We start from the raw sequence: 15,047 nt of genomic DNA, 5'->3' as shown, positions 1-15,047 counted from the left end.
GACCCTGGAAGGAGTGGTTTAGACGTCCTGTTCAGAGCTGAACACAGGGGTTCACTGATTCTCTGCAACTTTGCTCCCTGTGTATGTCTACATGAACCTCGGCTGGTTGCAGCAAGAAACGTCCGTGAAGGGGGCTGTGAGCAGTGGTACCTATGTGCACAAACGTTTAGAAGGCCGTTTGATGCCTGGATTTATACTCCCGAGTTGCCTCGCGGGGCACCCTGTAGGAGAGAGCATCCTAGCCTTCGCTTTGGGCGCTTGCACGTCTTTTGCACACTGTCCGGATGTCAGCCAAGTTTTCACTTTCGAGCTGGGAGCTTGCTTTCCTTTTCTCGGAAGGCGATCTCTGGGGAGAAATGTCCTGCCCACGCCCATGTGTGGTCACGTGACCACATGAACTTCTTTTGTGAATAAGTGTCCATAACGTTTACAAATCTTCACTGGGAAAATTACTGACAAATGAAGAGGACGGCGGGCTTGGGCCGTCGCCTCCGTTGCGGACAGACAGGAGGAAGCGCCCAGATCTGTCTGACTGCCCTGAGGATGGCGATGGGAGGTTCTTGGGGCGCGAGCCCAAATCCTATTGTAACCAGTTCTCCCGTCACGTCCGGGCGGGCATTGGCCGCGGTGCCAGTGCGGGGTGGCATCGCAGGGGGCGGACCCTGCTCGCGGCTGGACGAGTGGCCGGCATGTCCGTCACCGGGGGCCTGCCCCTCGCCTCTCGCTGGGCACCGAGGCGGGGCGCGGGCCGGTCCGGGAGCGGCGCCAGTACCCGCCCTGCGCCGTCTCGGCCTCTCCCCGGCGAGGGGCGCGGCCGGCTCCCATTCGGAGCCCGCGAGGCCAGAGCCCGCCCTGCCCGCGCCCGCTGCGCTCGAGTACCCCCGCGCGCCCCGGCGCCCCGCGCCCCGACATCCCGCGCCCCGACGCGAGCTCCCACGCGCAGTCGCCGCGAGTCCCGCCGAGCTGGAAACGAGTGAGTTGGGGTTGGCGCGGGACGTCTCTGGGGTCCCGGCTCCGCGGGCAAGAACTGGGATCTGCGGGCGGGAGAGCTCCCGGTGGAACCCCGGGTTTAAGCAATGCGAAAAAAGTGGGGAGGCCTGCACTAAGTGCCCCCAGAATCCTCGCTTCCGCTGGGGCCTTAGGCTGGAGTCCGCAATCCTGCCCTCAGCTCAGAACCATTGGAGGGCACTTCTAAAATCCAGGTGCCCAGACCGCCCCCAGATCAATAACATCGCGATCTCTAGGTGGAATCAGGCTTCCATGTGGCTTAAAAGCTTAAAAGTTAGAGACAAAAACGTGCCGCGGATGGGGCTTCCTGGAGTGCAGCCTACAGACAGTCTGGCTGCTTCCAGCGACCTGTTTGTTCCTGAGGTCGACTTCCCTTGGATTTCATGGACTACATAATAAGGAAATGAGACAATGCTTGGCAGGGTCGCCTGGATATCAAACTCAAAAAGTCCTCAAGTGTATGGTCTCTTCACAGTTGAAGAAAGGCATCTTTGGTTTGGCAATACCCAAGTGGCTGGCATTTGAAATTAAGCCTTTGGAGGCCATTAAATACTTGATTATTCGGCCCTTATGTTGTATGGTGAAGTCAGAGAGAAAATGTGTGTGTGTGTAAGAGAGAGAGGTCTACTTCCCTAAAAACAAGATTGCTCTCTAGAATCTATTTTTTAATATTTATTTGTTTATCTATTTATTTGAGAGAACGGGGAGAATGGGTACCCTAGGGCCTGCTGCTTTTGCAAATGAACTTCAGATGCATGCACAACTTTTCTGTGTTTGCTTTTACATGGACACTTGGGATCGAACTCTGGGCCACCTGCTTTTACAAGCCTTTATGAACTGAGCCACTTACCCAGCCCCTCTGGGTTTTATAAGATTTATCAATGGACTGGGGACAAAGCCAATTGGTAGAGTGCTCTCCCAGCATGCACTATTCCCGACATTGCTTTACGAATCATGATTATGCATGCTTGACACACAACAGTAATCCCAGCACTCAGGAGGATCAGAAGTTCAAGGTCATCCTTCAGAGTTTGAGGCCAGCCTAGACTATATGAGACCTCACCTCAAAAAAAAAAAAAGAGACAGTAACAGCAACTGAAATTGTAATCATGTAACTTCCAGTGTCAGAGAGGAGAGAGGCCCCTTATTCCCACCTGGGAGTAGATGCCAGGGAAGCAAGCCACTGGACATTGAACAGACATGTCCAAATATACTGGGCAGGTGAGAAAGACACATTCAAATCTCAGGGCAGAGCGGTAGAAGAAGGACCTCTCAAATGCTGCAAGAGTGGAGATTTCCTTGTGGAATAGTGAAGTAAGCTAAACTTTGGAGCCCATTAAACCTGAGTTTAAATCTGTCATTTCAGTAATATGTGACCTTGGACACATTATTTGACCTTACTTATAAGACAAGGACAAAGTGTCAACTCTCTCCTGGCTAACAGCTCAGTGAGGTACTATGTTTTGTACACATTGTGACATACGGCAGATACTGGCAGCTATCAGATGAGCAGCGACCGTTTGTGCCACAGCTCTTTATTCAGCAGCCACTATGACAGAGGGGTCAAACCACCTCCCTTCAGACCCATTCTTGTGCTCTTCTACACCAAACAAACTTTCAAACAATGGTCTCCAACAAAGCTGGCTGTCAGGAGGGACGACATCGGTGTGAGCACACATGTGGATCGGCTGCTGGCAGCAGCTTGGGGTCTTGCATTCAGTGTTCCTGTCTCTTTCTTGACTCTTGGCCTGGGGACAGGGACTCTTTCTTCAATGATAAGGACAGTCAGGATCTGGGGACAGGGATTCCCAAATCCTGCGGTTGCTGATGCCTGCTTCCCAGCTGAAACTGCCACCTCCCTTCCCAGTCGGCATGTCGGGACCATCACCACTTTCATAGTAACAGCAGCAGAACGGTAGCTTGATTGAGATTAAACATTTGAAATACACATTGAAGCAATAGAGGCATAAAGGCCAAATGTAAGTACAGTGTGTGAGATCACTGATATTTACTTCAGCCAAAAAGCAGGGCTTTGTCTTTTATTCCAAAGAAAAGGGATGTGTTCTAATTCTAAGACATTTGATTTCTAGGATTTGAATTTTAAGTTGCCAATTTCTTCTACGTTCTCCTTTTTGGGCTATTAGGCAAGATAAAATTTGAAAAGCGAACATTTGTGCAGGTGCTGAGGTTTTGCCTGTGAAGCTGTAGGTATTGTGCAAGTTTCCAGAGTCCTGCTTTCTTTGCTGTTCTAGAGCGAGTCGGGTGCACTTCCCACGGCAGCCTCCGCAGCTGTGGATGTGTCTCCCGGAAAACTCCCAGCCGTGCTTCAGCGGCTCAGTCAGGGCAGTGTTTCCTCCAAACTTGGCTTCTGTGGGAAGAGGTGAGGAGTTCCTGCCATTTCAGTTAATGGACAGATGCTATGCAGTTGGTCAGAGCAAGACTTCCTAGCATGGATTCTTACCTAAGCCTGGAATCGGAATACACCAAACTGGGCAGTCGGCCACAGGAAGCTCACCACCGCTCTCCCCTTTTGCCCTCCTAACAGTCCATGGTACGGGGCCTGCCATTTTCCTAGGGTCCTACCTTGGCCTTTTGATGGAACAGAATCCCCAACAAGGGACACACTTCAGCTCCACCAAAGCAGTGGTGTGCCATGCTTCATTTGAAATTAAGCCTTTGGAGGCCATTAAATACTTGATTATTAAATACTTGATTGATTAACCAATAGCTAATCACTAGTAGACTGTCACTTTGGAATTTGTTTTGCTGAGAAGTCATTTTCCTCTAAGTTACAGAAAACCAAAGGACTAATAATTGGGTGAAAGCAAGTGCTAAAATGAGCACCAGTTTGGGTACAATATTATTACGATTATTATATTGCCTTGCTGGGGACTTTAATCTGTGGCTTTGCACATACTAGGCAAGTACTTTACCATTGAGCTATACCTTCCAACTTTATTTTTACCTTTTACATTTTGAGACAGGGCGTGGCGGTTTAATGTGACTGTCCTTATGTGCCCGTGACTCAGCATCTTACTTGATCTGCAGCTGGTGGAACCTTTGGCAGGAGGAGGTGTGTAGCTGGGGACGGGCTTTGGGGGAGTAGAGCCCAGCTTGAAGCACAGCACATGGACTGCTTCCTTCCTGCTGCTGTGGAGATGTACTGTGTAGCTCACACTTGCTGCTTCCTGCCAGCAGATGCGACCAGGTGTGATGCTCAGTTGTGTCTATTCTGTCATGCTTTCTCTGCTTTGATGAGACTTCCTGTTGAAACCGTAAGCCAAAATAACCTCTTTCCTTCCAGCAACAAGAAGAGATCTGCTACGCAGGGTCTCAGTGAGATGCCCAGTCTGGCCTTAAACTCTGTCTGTAACCCACACAGACCTTGAACTTGTGATCCTTTCTAGTAGCTGGGATTACAAACTTGTACCTTGTCAGTGGCCCTTGTTTTTCTGTTGTTTCATCCCCACTACATAGGTTAGGTCAAAATAACTTAGGTAACATAATGACTTAGTGGATATTTCCAGAGCCATGTACAACTAGGTAGGCAGTCACACAGCTGAGGAATCTCCTTATGTGGCAGAAGAACTGTGAGCAGATGACAATTTATTTCAGAAAATATTTATGTTGTTCTAATTACCAGATTAAGAACTTCTGTGCTTCATTTTAACACATTTCCAAATGGCTCTCTAAGACCAAACTTTCTGGAAGGAACTGGGCAGAAAGTTAGGCTTATATTTGGGAAACTCCTATCTCCTTACACAGCCAGCATTTTACATGTAACATGTAATCAAGCATGCTGACAATTTTATTTTTGTTTTTGTATTTTTGAGGTAGAGTCTCACTTTAGCCCAGGCTAACCTGGAATTCACATGAAGCTTCAAACTGGCCTCAAACTCACAGCAATTCTCCTACCTCTGCTTCCTGAGTGCTGGGATTAAATGTGTGCTCCACCACACCCAGCTGATATGCTGATAGCTTTTAGAGGCAATATAAGACCTATAACAAATTAGCAGACTTAATGGAAGAAATGGGTTTGAATCACAACGGGGCTCACACCTCAACTCTGTTCCTTAACTGTGTCTCCCTTTGTAAGATAGTTAGAACAATTCTTTCCTAACAGGCTGTTTTGAGCCCTTGATGAGCTAATCTGCGTGAAGCGCTCAGCACTCTGCCTAGCTTCCAGTAACTGGTGATTATTATGGTGATAATCACTATGATGATGGCTTTCATTCCAATGCTGGTTTTGCTGTCTCCTCCTCATGGAATCCTGGATAAGGAACTTAATGTTCTTGAGGCTGAGCTTTCACATCTATAAAAGAGGGACACTGTCCATCTGGAAGAACTGACTTGATGCTTGATTCGGTGACATGAAGAAATACTGTGTCTGACCTGGTAGACCTTGGATTTCAAGTGAATGCTTCCATAAACTTACTGTGCCCCACATATGTCTAAGAGATTTGGTGGGCTTTTTGGTTGCCGTTTTGCTCTGTGTTTAAGCTCACTTAGTCCTCCCAACAGCCTTATGCAGTGGTTGCAGCACTTATTGTCGGCCCCATTTTCCAGGTGAGACAGCTGAGGCCCCAGGAAGTTAAAGAACTATCCTAAAAAAATAAAAAAGAATTATCTCAAAGTCAACAGAGTAAGTGCTCTGCCCAAGATGTGACAGTTCTTAACATCTGCCCCAGACATTCACTGAGGACCATGGCCTATCGCTGCTCACCTCACCTACCTCCTGTAAAAAAGGGCAGGTGTGCGCATGCTGTGTGTAAACCTGCATTTCCGGATCCAGGGTCCTGGCTTCAAAGCACTGCCAGCTTACCAAGTGGAGGCAGGAGCTCTGTCTTTCTACCTCTCAGTTAACTTTTAAACTTCAGCCATTACATATAATATAAGCATAATATAAGCTTAAAAGAAACAGTAAAAGAACAACCAGAATCCCCCATTGCTGGTACTGACTAATGTTACAAGGTTTGTTAAGTGCTTTCTCTGCGGTCAATGGCAGTTGAGTGTGCTGAGGTTGTAGATCTTCCCCCAGCCAGATATGCGCATGTTTGGAGCACGGAGCCTGGCCCAGCCTGTCCAAGAATGCAGTGAGCAGCAGCAGCATTTAAAACAGGACACCATCAAAAGCAGTGGCCCATGCTAATTGCACTCCATATTTTCAGATTTCTTATTCCTCTTTCCTATCATTTGCACCCCATGGCTTGCTTCTCTTCTTGAGGTCTGGCAGTTCCCCAGAGGTCTGTGTGTGGGCAGGGGTGAGGGAGCAATGGCATGAGCGGTGGCTGCTCTGACATTTCTGAAAAGGAAGTGGCAGTGTCCTCAGTGTGAAGTGGAAGATGGTGGGAAAGCTACTGTAGCACTGTTGGTTCTTCCTGGCCCTTTGGGGCTTTGATTCTGCAACTCATTAATTCAACAAATGAATGAAAGCAGGAGTCTGTTAAGTACTTGGGAGTTGAGGGTATTACTGAGTAGTAGTGTTTTCCCAGCATGTGTGGAAAATTTTTGCACAGAAGAGGGGCACACAGGAGATGGCCAAATCAGCTTCTGTAACATTCACTCCCATTATAACTAACCCAGTCCCTTGGAACCCCACTGGACTAGTCAGTTTTCTGTTGCTGTAACAAAAATTCCTAAGACAATCAAATTAAAAGGAGAGAAGGCTTATTTTGGCTTATGGTTTCAGAGGTTCCAGCATGGTTTCTTTTTATTTTATTTGTTTATTTATTTGAGAGAAAGAAAGAGAGAGAGAGAGAGAATGGGCATGCTGGGGCCTCCAGCCACTGCAAATGAACTCAGAGTCATGCACCCCCTTATGCATCTGTCTTATGTGGAAAATTGAACTGGGATCTTTGGCTTTGGTAGGCAAACGCCTAAACGGCTAAGCCATGTCTCCATCCCCCAGCATGGTTTCTTGACTTTGTTACCTCTGTTCCCATGATGAGGCAGAGTATCATGACAAGGAATGTGTAGGGCACGAAAACTGCCCACCAAGAGGTGGCTGAGGTGGTTTGAGCCGTACAGAGAGGAGGGGCCTGGGGTCCTAATAATCCTTTCACTGGGCTGCCTCTGACTTCACTACCTCCCAATGGCAGCAGGGGCTGGCAGCTAAGATTTTAGCATATAGGCTTCTAAGAGACATTAAATGTATGTTTTATACACCCTTAATCTATTAATGCCTAAATGGATTTAATGATCAGTAAGACAGAGCCCCCATGACCCAGTCACTTCCACATACCATTAACATATTACCTGGAGGATGAAATCTCTAACACAAATATTCTGGAGGGAAATATTCAAACTACAGCAGCTCTCAGTTCTAAGAAGTATAGCAGCTCTTATTTCTTAACCTTTGAAAGCCTGTGCAATTCCATCCCCAGAACTGTAGGAAAAAACAAGAAAACAAACAAAAAGAAAAACCTGTGGTAAAGTGTGAAATGGGCCTGAGGTTTAGCAATGTCTTCCAGTTTCTGGACAACGGAGCTCAGGCTCAACAGTGAAAGAGGGTCCAGCAAGAACTCCAAGCCAAGCATGCCCAGCCCATGTGCCTGCTTTGGGGTTTTCTGGGGCAGATGAGTATGAATGGGTACCGGCCTCCCGGGAGCCTAGCATTGTTTATCAGGATCCTCAATGGATGGTCTATGGAAGATTTTCATTCCTCATGACTTCAGAAAGCAGGAACAAATGACCCCAAAGGCTGGAATAAGGTTGAGGGTTTGAGGTTAGAGGATCTGAGTCTGTAAGCACAAAACGTAGAGACCTATGGCTAAAGGAAGGAGAATGTTAGGCAGTTTTTCACACACCTTTTCTGCTCCTCTGGCTGATAACCAAAAGTCCTGAAAGGTGTGTTTTCCTTATCTTGATCATCTGTGAAATTGCAAATTCATCTATGAGGGAATTTGCACATACTTGAGAAACAAACATAAGGTTGTTTTAGTTTAGTTTGGGCACTGGGGATTGAACCCAGGGCCTCCTAGATGCGAAGCATGCACTGTGCCACTGAGGTACATCTCCAGAAATCAGGGTTTGAAGTAAAGAAATTCTGTACTTGGAGTGTTCAGGTCACAAGGAAATCCTCCACTGCAGAGGAGCAATCCCCATTTATAGCCTGCTGTCCTGCTTGCAGGCATCTGCACCTCCCTACCCTCCTCCCTCGGCTGTGTCATGGCTGGGCAAGTCCTCTGCAGTTGATAGGACCTCACTCAGTGTCACGGAGAGCAGCTGGGCCCAGGCTGCATGGGCCCTGGTGGTTCTGTCATCTTCTCAGTGAATTACTGCCCCTTGGGGTCTACACTCAAAAGCACTTGTTTTTTTCCTGCTGAGCTCAGTGACAGGTTTGGTTTTCATCTCTGATTCTGCTGGCTGTGCACACGTGTTCTGCTGAGCCCTTTGGCCAGCAGTCAGCAGAATGTTTATTTACTCACAGCCAAGTTCCACCTCTAGCATCCGTGGTGACTAATACTTTTTGCTCTTGTGAAATACTTTTCATCTGAGAAACTCCAGACACTTTCTGTATTGGTCTTAAACACCTCCCTCAGATGTCCTCCTGCCTCCAGATCTGCTCCTGAGTAGCACTTCTTCTGCATGAATGTTAATTCCTCTGCAAAGTACTAGGACCATTGTTGAGCTCTGTAGTTCGCTTGTTGTTGTACACATCTTACTGAGGGGTCTTACTCATACATACCCCCAGAGTTTTTCAAAGTATTTTTCAAAGCCTGGATCAAACCAGAAAGGTGTCAAAATGTTGATTATCAGTCCTGATGAGGATTTGTGGGGCATGCCCACTAAGCCATAGGTGATGACGTTCCAAATGCTTTGCAAGTTGAAAGCTGGGGTCCTAGATTACGTTTTATTTAATTTTCAAGTGCTTTTTAATTTATTTACTTGAGAGAGAGAGAGAAAGGTAAAGACAGAGAGAGAGGGAGGGAGGGAGAGAGGCAGATAGAGAAAATGGGCACACCAGGGCCTCTAACCACTGCAGACGAACTCCAGACACATGTGCCACTTTGTGGATCTGGCTTTAGGTGTGTACTAGGGAATTTAACCTGTGTCCTTTGGCTTTGCAGCAAATGCCTTAATTGCTAAGCCATATCTCCAGCCCTATTTTATTTTTTAAGATAGGATTTTGTTATGTAGTCCAGGCTGGCCTGGTTATAGTGATCCTCCTGCTGCAGCTTACCAAGTGCTGGGTTTATAGGTGGGTGTGCTCTCTGGTTAGAGCAGCGGTGAATATGAAAGACACAGAATGATGGGAAACAGCAGGGATGGGACTCTGTATCTATTAATAAAGTGAGCAGGTGCCATTCTCAGAGATTCTGCGAATTATGGAAATGTACGTGTTTATTAGAAATTGTATCCCTTGCTGCTGCTCTGAGGGCTTCAAAGAGAATATTCCATTAGGAAAGCATCACGTCCTCTGAGAGAGCCATTGAGAAATGCCCAATGGGAGAGATGGGCTTAAGGGAGGGAGAGGAGGAGGTTGAGGTGGACCCTTGCCCTTCGCCCATTCCTAATCCCTACTGAAAGGTGGGAGAGACTCATTTTTGCTGGGAAGCATTGGCTTCAGTGTCGGGAGACCTGGGTGACTGCTTTGCTGGATCCACACTGGTCTCTTCATCTCTTCTCAGGCGAGGCCCTTGGTTGGTCCCAGCAGAGCAGAAGGGCTGGCTCTGGTGCGCCCTGGGTGGGGTTTCTGGGCCACTGGAAGGAGAGGCTGACCTCTGAGGAATGTGGGGGCAGCTGGACTTCCCAGAGTCAGGCCGCTGAGAAGGGACCTCTGCAGGCTTCATTGCCATCCTCTGAGTGCTCACGTCAGCTGGGTCTGCATTCCACTCTCTCTGGGAAGGCTGGCCCTGTGTGGGGTTCAAAGTATCTTATGTGTAGGGGGAGTTGTGGAGAAGGATTGCCTTCTTTCTGCCTTGAGATGCTGAGGGGAGAGAAAGTGCTTTCAGATGCTTGAGTGCTGATGGGGCTTAAAAGCATTCAGTACCCAAGGCAGCTTCAGCCACCTGCTGAGGGTTCCCCCAAGGGGAATAGCCATCAGTCAGTCTCTCGTGCAGCAGAGGGATTGGAAGGGCTTGTTTTCCACATTAAGTTCTTTAAGAAAAATTGACATCAAAGTAAGAACTACAGAGAAAACTGCAGCAGAGAAGTTAGGACCTACTTTGAGCTGACGAGCGTGTTGTGTGTGCATGAGTGCTGTACAAAACGGGGCTTGGCGTTAGCTGCTGACCTGGTTAACTGGCTCTGGCCATAGGTCAGTCTGTCCCCTCTCTTCACTGTCCAGACCGTAAGAATGATGGAGCCACGTAGCTAATCTCAAAACTTTATCTTTGAAAACCATATGAGTAGTTCATGTGCAAACACACTGTAATCGTCTTCATAACTTGTAACACTCCTTCAACAGGAAGCTGTAGATTAAATTCCCTAGAATGAAGATTAGTTACAACAAAAACAGTTTCCTAAAGGAGAATCTCAATGTGATCCTCACCATCAAGGATATATGTGCTCAAGTTACTGCTGGGAATTACGGTCAGGTTGTTGGACCAACATGTTCCAATTGACATCTGTCATCTAAATAACATCAGCTTTGGGATGGGCATATATCTGAAATAGACAGGGAATGATGGCTTTAACTTATTTGAATTCAGTAAATAAATGCCAATCATTGGGCAGAATGTTTTGGGAACCTATATTGTGTAGAGCAAATTATGGCTTTGCTACAGATGTTATTTCTAGTTGAACTTGGCTACAGATGTTATTGCTGGTTGAGTGTGTGAGTGTGTGTGTTCATGGTTAACCAAGGCTGCTGAATAAGTCATGATCCTCTGGCCTCAGGCTCTTGAGATTAAAAGCATGTGTCACTACATTCTACTATAGGGTGTGATTTTTAACAGAAAGAATCTGAAATAGTTCCCATGGCAACTGTTTGAGTGGTGAGCAGATAATGGGTGGGAACCAGAGAAGTGTCTTGCTATCATCCACCTGCCATGCAGAAATCAAATTCAAACAATACAGGGGAGAGGGCTGGTAGAAATTGATGTAACACTGGCAGGGTTTAATGCCCCCAAATAGAATGCAGTTGCGTCAAGAATGTTCTACAGTGTTAGGGATATGTGTTATAGATATGTGTTATATGAAAAAATGCAGGGAAAACGATGAAATAGTTGGTAATCAGAACACTTCAATAGGACACTGCTCAAGGTCCTGGATTAAGACCAAAAAGTCCCCTTGAAAGTCAGCTGTATTGGCACTTACTTCCAGGCACACAGGAGCTCCCTCAAGCCATCAGAGGGCCTCTTTAGTGAGCATCATTTAGTGACATGGGCACTGTGCATTTTCCTGCTAGGCCAGTTCCTTGAGTTGAAAGTCAACTTTAGAACAAGGTGGTTGTGATGTAAATTCTTCAGTGTTGTTCTTTCTGTCTGAAGCCATACATCTTAACTGTTCTCCCTCTGTTTTCAGCCCTGAAAGGCCTTAGACAGCTCACTCACCCTTCAGGGCCCCAGTTTTCTCATGTGTTGAGTGCTTTTCTTGTCTAAAATTATTGAGTGGGTCAAATTTTGGGGTACCACATTGGAAGAAAATTCAAAAGTCTGTGTAGCTCAAATAGCCACAGTGCATTTCTTGCTCACATTTGATGACTGTTGTGAATTGGCAAGAGGGTCCACTCATTGTGTGTCTAGGCTACTGGCCATGATTTCAAATAAAAAGGAAAAATGCTTATTGTCAAGGGTGCATTTATGTCTACTGTTGCTGGCCAGTGAAACCACAGCAAGGGACTGGGAGGGTCCCCTGGCTAAGGAATGAATAGCATACTCGTTCTTGTTTTTTTCTCTTTAGTTTGTTAATATTTTATTATTCTGTTACTAATAAAATAAAATGAAACAAGTGTGGTGGCGCACACCTTTAATCCCAGCACTCAGGAGACAGAGGTAGGAGGATTGCCCTGAGTTTGAGGCCACCCTACATAGTGAATTCCAGATCAGTGAGACACTACCTTGAAAAGACAAAATAAATAAATAAAATGGATGCAACTTTTCATTGTTTGTTTGTTTTTTGAGGTAGGGTCTGACTCTAGTCCAGGTTGACCTGGAATTAATTATGTAGTCTCAGGCTGGCCTCAAATTTATAATGCTCCTCCTACCTTGGCCTCCCGAGTGCTGGAATAAAGAAGTGTACCATCACATCCAGTGGATGCAACTTTTATAATTACTTTGAGGAATAATTTTAGTCCTGTTGAGGAAAAATCATAATTAAATTTTGACTATTTTATATAGGAATAAATTAATGTAGGGAGCATTTTTCTTTAATTTGTATTGGGAACTTTAATGTATTGATATACTGTAATTTCCTCATTATTGCCATCAGGTTATCCTCTAACAGCATACTTCTGCCTGTGCTGGTCTTCAATAAAGAGTTGGGAAGGCTGTGCAAACTGTAGTATGATCAGTATAGTCATTAATCCAGGGCTTTCTGTCGATGAAATAATTGTCCTTTTCATATGGTATGGTTGCCAGGGTCTCCTAGGTTGTTTGAGGAGGAGAAACAGGGTTGGAGAAGAGGTGGACAGAGTGGCTGGATTCCAGTACTGTCCTTCTTTCTGTTTATGTTACTGCTTGTTCCCAATGTATGTGAAGAAATACTTGCAGAATGGTCTGACTACTTAAAAACAGCTTTGAGGTATAACTAAGTTAGCATCTGCTAGGTTTTTAAAGAATGTTTCTTGGAGGAAGACTGAGCTCTGTTTGGAATCTTATCTGCTGTTATTACACCACCAACTTACAGAAAGCTGGGCCATTTCTTTTTTTTTTTTTTAATTTTTATTAACATTTTTCATGATTATAAAATATATCCCATGGTAATTCTCTCCCTCCCCACCCCCACACTTTCCCATTTGAAATTCCATTCTCCATCATATTACCTCCCCATTACAATCATTGTAATTACATATATACAATATCAACCTATTTAGTAGCCTCCTCCCTTCCTTTCTCCACCCTTTATGTCTCCTTTTCAACTTACTGGCCTCTGCTACTAAGTATTTTCATTCTCACGCAGAAGCCCAGTCATCTGTAGCTAGGATCCACATATGAGAGAGAATATGTGGCGCTTGGCTTTCTGGGCCTGGGTTACCTGACTTAGTATAATACTTTCCAGGTCCATCCATTTTTCTGCAAATTTCATAACTTCATTTTTCTTTACCACTGAGTAGAACTCCATTGTATAAATGTACCACATCTTCATTATCCACTCATCTGTTGAGGGACATCTAGGCTGGTTCCATTTCCCAGCTATTATGAATTGAGCAGCAATAAACATGGGTGAGCATGTACTTCTAAGGAAATGAGATGAGTCCTTTGGATATATGCCTAGGAGCGCTATAGCTGGGTCATATGGTAAATCAATCTCTAGCTATTTTAGGAACCTCCACACTGTTTTCCACAATGGCTGGACCAGATTGCATTCCCACCAGCAGTGCAGAAGGGTTCCTTTTTTTCCACATCCCTGCCAACATTTATGATCATTTGTTTTCATGATGGTGGCCAATCTGACAGGAGTGAGATGGAATCTCAATGTAGTTTTAATCTGCATTTCCCTGATGACTAGTGACGTAGAACATTTTTTTAGATGCTTATATGCCATTCGTATTTCTTCCTTTGAGAACTCTCTATTTAGCTCCATAGCCCATTTTTTGATTGGCTTGTTTGATTCCTTATTATTTAACTTTTTGAGTTCTTTGTATATCCTAGATATTAATCCTCTATCAGATATATAGCTGGCGAAGATTTTTTCCCATTCTGTAGGTTGCCTCTTTGCTTTTTTCACTGTGTCCTTTGCGGTGCAAAATCTTTGTAATTTCATTAGGTCCCAGTGGTTAATCTGTGGTTTTATTGCCTGAGCAATTGGGGTTTTATTCAGAAAGTCTTTGCCAAGACCAATATGTTGAAGGGTTTCCCCTACATTTTCCTCTAGCAGTTTCAAAGTTTCCGGTCTGATGTTAAGGTCTTTAATCCATTTGGACTTAATTCTTGTGCATGGCGAGAGAGAAGAATCTATTTTCATCCTTCTGCAGATATTTATCCAGTTTTCAAAACACCATTTGCTGAAGAGGCTGTCTCTTCTCCAATGAGTATTTTTGGCATTTTTATCGAATATCAGGTGGCTATAGCTACTTGGGCTTACATCTGGGTCCTCTATTCTGTTCCACTGATCTACATGTCTGTTTTTGTGCCAGTACCATGCTGTTTTTGTTACTATGGCTCTGTAGTATAGGTTAAAATCAGGTATGGTGATACCACCAGCCTCTTTTTTGTTGCTCAGTATTATTTTAGATATTCGAGGTTTTTTGTGATTCCAAATGAATTTTTGGATTGTTTTTTCTATTTCCATGAAGAAAGCCTTTGGAATTTTGATAGGGATTGCATTAAATGTGTAAATTGCTTTAGGTAAGATTGCCATTTTCACGATATTGATTCTTCCAATCCAGGAACAAGGGATGTTTCTCCACTTTCTAGTGTCTTCTGCAATTTCTCGCTTGAGTGTTTTAAAGTTCTCATTGTATAGATTCTTTACTTCCTTGGTTAGGTTTATTCCAAGGTATTTTATTTTTTTTGATGCAATTGTGAATGGGAGTGATTCTCTGATTTCATCCTCTGTGTGTTTGTTGTTAGCATATATGAAGGCTACTGATTTCTGTGTATTTATTTTGTATCCTGCTACATTGCTGTAGGTTTTGATCAGCTCTAACAGCTTGCTAGTAGAGTCTCTAGGGTCCTTTATGTATAGAATCATGTCATCTGCAAATAATGATAACTTGATTTCTTCCTTTCCAATTTGTATCCCTTTTATGTGTGTCTCTTGCCTTATTGCTATGGCTAAGACTTCCAAAACTATATTAAATAAAAGTGGGGACAGTGGACACCCTTGTCTTGTTCCTGATTTTAGTGGAAAAGCTTCCAGTTTTTCCCCATTTAGTAATATGTTGGCTGTAGGCTTGTCATAAATAGCCTTTATTATATTGAGATATGTTCCTT

At 44.9% G+C, this 15,047-nt stretch overlaps 1 protein-coding gene across 1 annotated transcript in view; it reads left to right on the top strand.

Moving 5' to 3' along the window:
* The first annotated feature begins 905 nt into the window (after nucleotides 1-905).
* Nod1 (nucleotide binding oligomerization domain containing 1) overlaps nucleotides 906-15,047 on the top strand; it is a 49,938-nt gene continuing 35,796 nt past the window's right edge. The window contains exon 1 of the mRNA XM_004652636.2: nucleotides 906-973. The gene's annotated coding sequence lies outside the window, so the exon portion shown is untranslated. The remainder of the gene's footprint in view (nucleotides 974-15,047) is intronic.

Source organism: Jaculus jaculus, chromosome 16 (assembly GCF_020740685.1).
Source record: "Jaculus jaculus isolate mJacJac1 chromosome 16, mJacJac1.mat.Y.cur, whole genome shotgun sequence".
Lineage (NCBI taxonomy): Eukaryota > Metazoa > Chordata > Mammalia > Rodentia > Dipodidae > Jaculus > Jaculus jaculus.
This window is presented reverse-complemented; position numbering and strand designations above follow the sequence as displayed.